Source organism: Mesitornis unicolor, unplaced genomic scaffold (genome assembly GCF_000695765.1).
Source record: "Mesitornis unicolor isolate BGI_N332 unplaced genomic scaffold, ASM69576v1 scaffold1833, whole genome shotgun sequence".
Taxonomy (NCBI): domain Eukaryota; kingdom Metazoa; phylum Chordata; class Aves; order Mesitornithiformes; family Mesitornithidae; genus Mesitornis; species Mesitornis unicolor.
The window spans coordinates 1-5,900 of NW_010176500.1; the positions used below are offsets into that span (position 1 = coordinate 1).

The 5,900-nt window shown below is 42.3% G+C and overlaps 1 protein-coding gene across 1 annotated transcript in view; it reads left to right on the top strand.

The window, feature by feature from the left end:
• Positions 1 to 325: 325 nt before the first annotated feature.
• MTMR3 (myotubularin related protein 3) overlaps positions 326 to 5,900 on the top strand; it is a 78,185-nt gene continuing 72,610 nt past the window's right edge. The window contains exon 1 of the mRNA XM_010181740.1: positions 326 to 370. The gene's annotated coding sequence lies outside the window, so the exon portion shown is untranslated. The remainder of the gene's footprint in view (positions 371 to 5,900) is intronic.

A 5,900-nucleotide genomic window follows, 5' to 3' on the forward strand; every position in this document is an offset into this window, starting at 1 on the left:
CGGAGGGTGGTGGGCTTCCCGGCCGCTGCTGCTGCCGGTGGCCTGTGGGCCTCACCGGGCGCCAGCCGCCTCTGTGCCCGTCCCGCGGGGTGGCCGTGTCCCTGTCGCCCGTGTTAGCCCAGCTGAGGGATCACCTCATGCCGCTGGCAGCGGGGCTCCTGTGCTCGGCTTCTGCTGCTGCTTTGGCCGCGGTGTCAGTTCTGTTCAGCTGTCCTTGTGCATGGGGCAAAATTCCCCTTTCTTTTATAAGTGGGATTTGTTAAGGCTTTTTATTTACGGCGTTTTGGGGCTTTAATTGTGGCTCTTCCTAATGTTCTTCTTAACAGTCCTGTTCTTTTGATGGGATCTGAGCAGATGTTGCCCTTCTCTGGTAAGTAGTGTTTTGCCTCTCCTGTTCCCCTCAACGTGGAGTTTTGAGTTTTTGTGTTGAAGTTGTTCCCTCTTCTGCTCATTCTTTTGAGGAATGTTGTGCTATCAACAGATAGGACCTCGTGTTCCTTCACATCTCTCCGTACAGGAAACTCATTTATTTTCTTTCCATGCATACTTCCCTCAAGGGGGGAAGGCTGGGTATGAGCTTATAACTCTTGCAGACTTCAAGTCAGATAGGTACTCCTCCTGTGTGCTTCACCTGTTTGTTTTCTTTTGCGATGAGCCTGTGTAACCATATGTATTAAGGCTTTATTTTGGAAGAAAAGAGCTTGTCTAGTGAATCATGTCAGGTAGTGCTGAGTGCAGAGGTATAGCTTGGCTTTATGGTGAATAGAAAGACATGTTTAAATGCCTGGGTGAGCCCATTGGGAAGGGATGGCTGTGTGACCGAAGGAACTATGGCAGGTTTTTTGTAATACCTGTCATGCTCTAAGCTTTAGATAAGAGCTGAGGTGCCTTTCAGCTGTTATTAAAGCATGTGCTGTAGTATTTGAAAATTAACTACTCTAGTATTTGAAAATTATCTTTTTTGGTGGAGTTGAAAGAGTTTTTATGAAGGAGTCCTTGTAGAAAACTTGAGGGAAGGAGGCTGACATCTGATATCTGCATTGCTTCACCTGTTACTGCTCACAGTCGTTTTGAAAGGTAGAAAAAGTGCTTTGTTTCATAGGACAGGAAATACTGTGAACTGTAAGTGTTGAAACTTTGTGCAGATAAGTAAAGGTGGGGCATGGGATTCAAAAATGCTTCAGTGACAAGTGTTTCTGTGTGCCTGCTTTGGAGTTTGGGGAGGGGCAGATGTGCAGAAACAGCAACATTGAGCAGTGGTCAGTATTATTTTGAGAGATTGCACTAAAAGGTGCTCTTGTCCTACTTCGTATTATAGGAGTGATATATTGAGAATCAAACTTGTTTCTCTTGCTGGCAGTGTATAGGTGCCTATCTAGGATACTGTTAATATCCATTGCTTAAACTATCTGTACTAGCAATTATTAAAATATCTGTGTTAACCTGCCCAAGTAATATGCTACGCAACCCACAAATAATACCAAATAGATGGAATAGGTCAGCTTGATAAGCTCTTTTTTCTTCATAGAAATGGCCATTCACAGCTAAAGGAGATAGAAAAGGAGTGTGCCTAAGCTTCTGAAGATAGAAGATACAATATTGTATCTCAGCTCTAATTCCACCTACATGCAACCCAGGATGGTAGAGGAAAGTATGTTGTCACCCTTTCAAGAGTAGGAGGAACGTGGCTATGCAGTGCTTTGCTGGCAATTAACCTGTAAAAAAGGAGTAACTTAAGAGTATTGTTAGGCTGCTGGAGTAGCGGGCAGAAGCCTGACCAGTCTGTGTAGCCAGGAAGAAGGGTTAGGGTGGAGTGAACTGGAGGAACTGGGTTAGCATCAGCACAAGGTGGGATCTTTTCACCTGCAGAGGTCACAGGGATGTGGTGGCTGTGCCTGCTCTGGTAGCTTCCTGCTGGAATATGTGGCTGGATATAATGGGATAGGTCTCTTCTACTTGACATAGGTGGTGTCTTCCAGAGCAGATGACTCTATTGTATTGTAAAAGTCCAGATACTTAAATATACACTTGTTTCCTAGTAGCTTTCATTGGCTGAATCAAAATAATATAAGTTGTTTCTTCAAAATTAGCTTTTAAGTGGTAAATTGTCTAAGCTGTGATGTGCAACTGTTGTGCGTTTGTCTGTAGCTTGAGTAGCTGGTGCTATTGAAGTTCTGCATGTTAGATCCCATATGGGTTTTAACTCTGAGAAATGAGCTTTATGATTTGTAATTCCACCCCTCTAAGATACTGGTGCTGTAACTTCCCAGTGCTGTCTGGGAACTTCAGTAATATGCCTAGCACTCAATTGATGCTGTAATTCTTGTGAATTACCTGGATTGCTAAAAGGTAACTATTTATCTTTGTAGTGCTTCAAAATTGCAGGGTGATTGAGTGGCTTGTATGAAAGACCAAAAAGTGAAGTTAGTGCTAATTCAGGAATTTGAAATACTGACTTTTGCTGCGGCTGTTATGTTACAGCTTCTGCCTTGGATACATTACTCCTGGACGTTGCAGGATTGCCATATCCAGGCTGGTGTATTGACCTGTGTGCATGGCAGCTTCTTGTGACTACAGCATTGTTTGGTGTCAGCTGTCCTTGTTTGAAGTGTAGCTGGTGTCAGAAACAGCCATGATCTTGTTTCCTTGCTTTGGGATGAACAGTTGATACCATAGAAATCTGATTGTTAGCTAGAGCAGAGGTAGCCCAGACCTGTTCTTCCCCTCTGATTAATAGTTCTTGGTAGTGGTGTAACTGAGGTGAACAGCAGTAGGCCGTAGTGATTCTGGGAGGTCATGTTTTACACTGTAAGGAAGGCTTCAAGTCGGTCCCTACTGATCAGAACTAGAGGAGAGAATGACCTGTAGTAGCAGAGAAGTGTGATGTTATATTGTTGTAAATAGGTGGTATCTTTTACCTTTAGCCTGTTAGGAAGTGTCTGGATTGCGTTGATGATCGAGGAGCTAGAGGTGCTCTGCTCACCTACAGCAAGTGGCAATATGTGCCTAGAAGTGATGCTTGGAACTGCAGCTCCACACCACGCAAAGTGAGCTGGAGAGGAAGAGCAAAGCAGGTGGCTTTCTGAAATGTTGATTGAAGTGGATAAGCTATTTCTGGAGTCATAGATGTCCATCAAAAAGCACTGTTTCTACAGCCTTAACTTAAAATACAGTTGCAGATTCCTAGCTTTGGTTCATCTTTGGAAACACCTCTGACTGAGAATCTTAGTAAGTTTAGAAAGCAGCAGTTGGTTTGACATGTGACTGTGACTGCAAGTCAAGCTGTTAACTGGAAATGTGCTCTGGAGGTCTTATGATGGGGTGCAACTGAGTACTTTGGCGACATTGTTCCCTGTAGTGGATGTTAATGCTGGAAATGGTTGCAACAAACTAAGCTGGGTATGATTCAGTTCGAAGATTTTCTGAAACTTTTGTGTGTGTGTATGTATACATACATATGCATGCGTGTGTGTGTGTGTATATGCCTGGGTGAGGCAACTATTGACATTGTAATAGCTATTCCAAACTCTGATAAGGAAAAAGAAAACAACCCAGACTCTGAACAAGGTTGTCTACATGGGTGATTCTTGCCCTTTCTTAGGAGAGTTGGGTTTCATTAGACTTGAAGCTAAATGGCCTTTAAGTGATATTGCAACTAAACTTGTACGAGTCACTGTATTGAAGTATTACCGCTTTTGATTAAGTTAATACTTTGGACAAGATACTAGTGGAACTTGATTTTAGAGAAATTAGTCTGTTATTTTTCCTCTTGACTAGGAACAAAGTAAAAAGCTATGAAGCAGCACTGGTAGGATGGCTTGGGGGCAGGCTGTCATACTAGCTACCAGTCATGCCAGTAATGAAATGGTAGCTTAAATAGTGTCCTCAGTAACAGTTGCTACTAATCTTTAGTATTAAAACTTTTTGAGACATGAAACAAAAAATATTGAGTTGCAAATACTTTAAAATACAATTTTGCAGTTCAGTGTTAGTTGAAAGTGGACAGAACATGAAAGAAACCAAGCCTTAGAGAAAGCAAGGCAAGTTGTGTTTTGCCTTGTTCAGCACATCTCACTGTTGTTTCCAGTGTTCGTTGTGACAGACTGATTAGCTGCGATGAAAATGGAGTTGGCGATGCTGTTGATGGCTTTCATCTGAGATGCTGATCTAGCTGATGCTTTTACTGGTATTTGTGACATCAGTTCTTCATTGAATTATTCTCCAGTGTGTGAATAGCATGGTAATGGTCAACTTCAGGTTTTTCAGCTGTTACATGTCTTGTGAAGCATTAGAAACTACTGCTAGCAGCAAAGGTTGAACTTAGCATGGGTAGTTATCCTGTCACCTATGGAATTAGCTTGAAGCTAGAATGAAGTCAGAAACTTAGTGTTGGTCCTTGTTTCTTTAGGAAGAGCTGGGTGTTTGGAAGGGCAGTCGGAGCAGACCACCACCCCAACTAGGGATGTTCCTATAGTGAGAGCTGTGACAGGAATGTTCAGAGGGTTGAACTTCTGAGACTGGATGCCAAGGCTGGCTGTCTCGGGCCTCTGGACTGCCACAGCAAGGCCTAGAAGACAGTGACTCTGTGCAGGAAAGACTTGTTCTGATACTGGAACTTTGGTATTTTTCTCTTCCTTGCTGTTGTGTATATTGATTTCAAGCTGTATGTTCTGTGCTCCCCTCAGTTTGATTTTAGTCCAGTGACTCCTGCATTTTTTGTGAAGTGACACTTTCCGTGGGGTTGGATAGGGCTTCTCCACAGAATCTCCTCTGGTGTAGTGGCTGGTGCGTACTTCTGGGGACAGTGAGTACAAGCCTCCAATGTGCAGAGAGCTAGAAAGCTCTTTTGCTTCCTAGGTGAGCACATGAATGTTCAAGCTCTTATAGTACTGTTTTATCTTCTGATGGAGCTTTAAAATAAGAAGCTGTGATTGCATTTTAACTTGGTTATAGGAAGAATCAATTTAAATGTGCTTTTCTGTCTGTTGGATTAGGTCCCTGAGAAAGCTTGGGCTGGTCAGCATATTTGTTAGGTCCTGTGAGGCAGAAGTAGGATTTAGGTACTAGGTTTCTTGAGCTGGGGCAGTTTTGTAGGTGCATGGAGCTATCTTGAGCTGGGTTTTTTGTTACTGGTTTAATTTCAGAACTAAAGTTATTCTTTGGTGCTATCTCTAGCAGATGTGCAGAATCTAACCTCTCAGGTCCTACTTTGTGTAGCCCGTACTGGGAAAATGGATTGGAAAATGCTTTTCACTGTAATCTTAGCTTCCTACTTTTCAAGGAAACAACATTGTCTAAGTGACTCACTACCTGTATGTACTTCTCCTGTGCTGAGGGTACACTATCCCCATGGATTAGACTTCTACCAAAGGCTTTCTTGTTTGTGTTCTTCCTTTCCTCGCTCCTAAAATAGTGTAAGATTTACATCAGAGAAATCCAGTGAAAAGCTACATATCATACTCTGAGATTTCCGAAAACAAAATAGCTCAAAATAGAGTTTACTGGCTAGGGTTCCTGTCTGTAGGATGAAGTCTCTTGTGCATATAAGTCTAATAGTCTTTAAGTATTTTTGATTGTTCTGGTACTCTATAAGGTTTAGTTCCTAGAGTATGTAGTCAGTATGGGGGAAAGTAGTGCGCTTCAAGTTGAATTTGTGGAGGAAGACCGCTGCATTGCCATAATTCTTTGTAGTTTTTCTTTTTAATACCAGGTATTTATGCACTGGTGTAGACATTATTTATAGAAACACTGTTAGAACAGTTTTCTGTTGCCCTTTTGTGGGCCTCATTTGCTTCTCCAACTCTGGGACTAGAAATGAGGGCTATAATCAAAGCATTAATTTTGTAGCATTACCTGAAAGGACAGAGCTTCAGGAAAAAATAGAAACAGTTTCTCTTTCC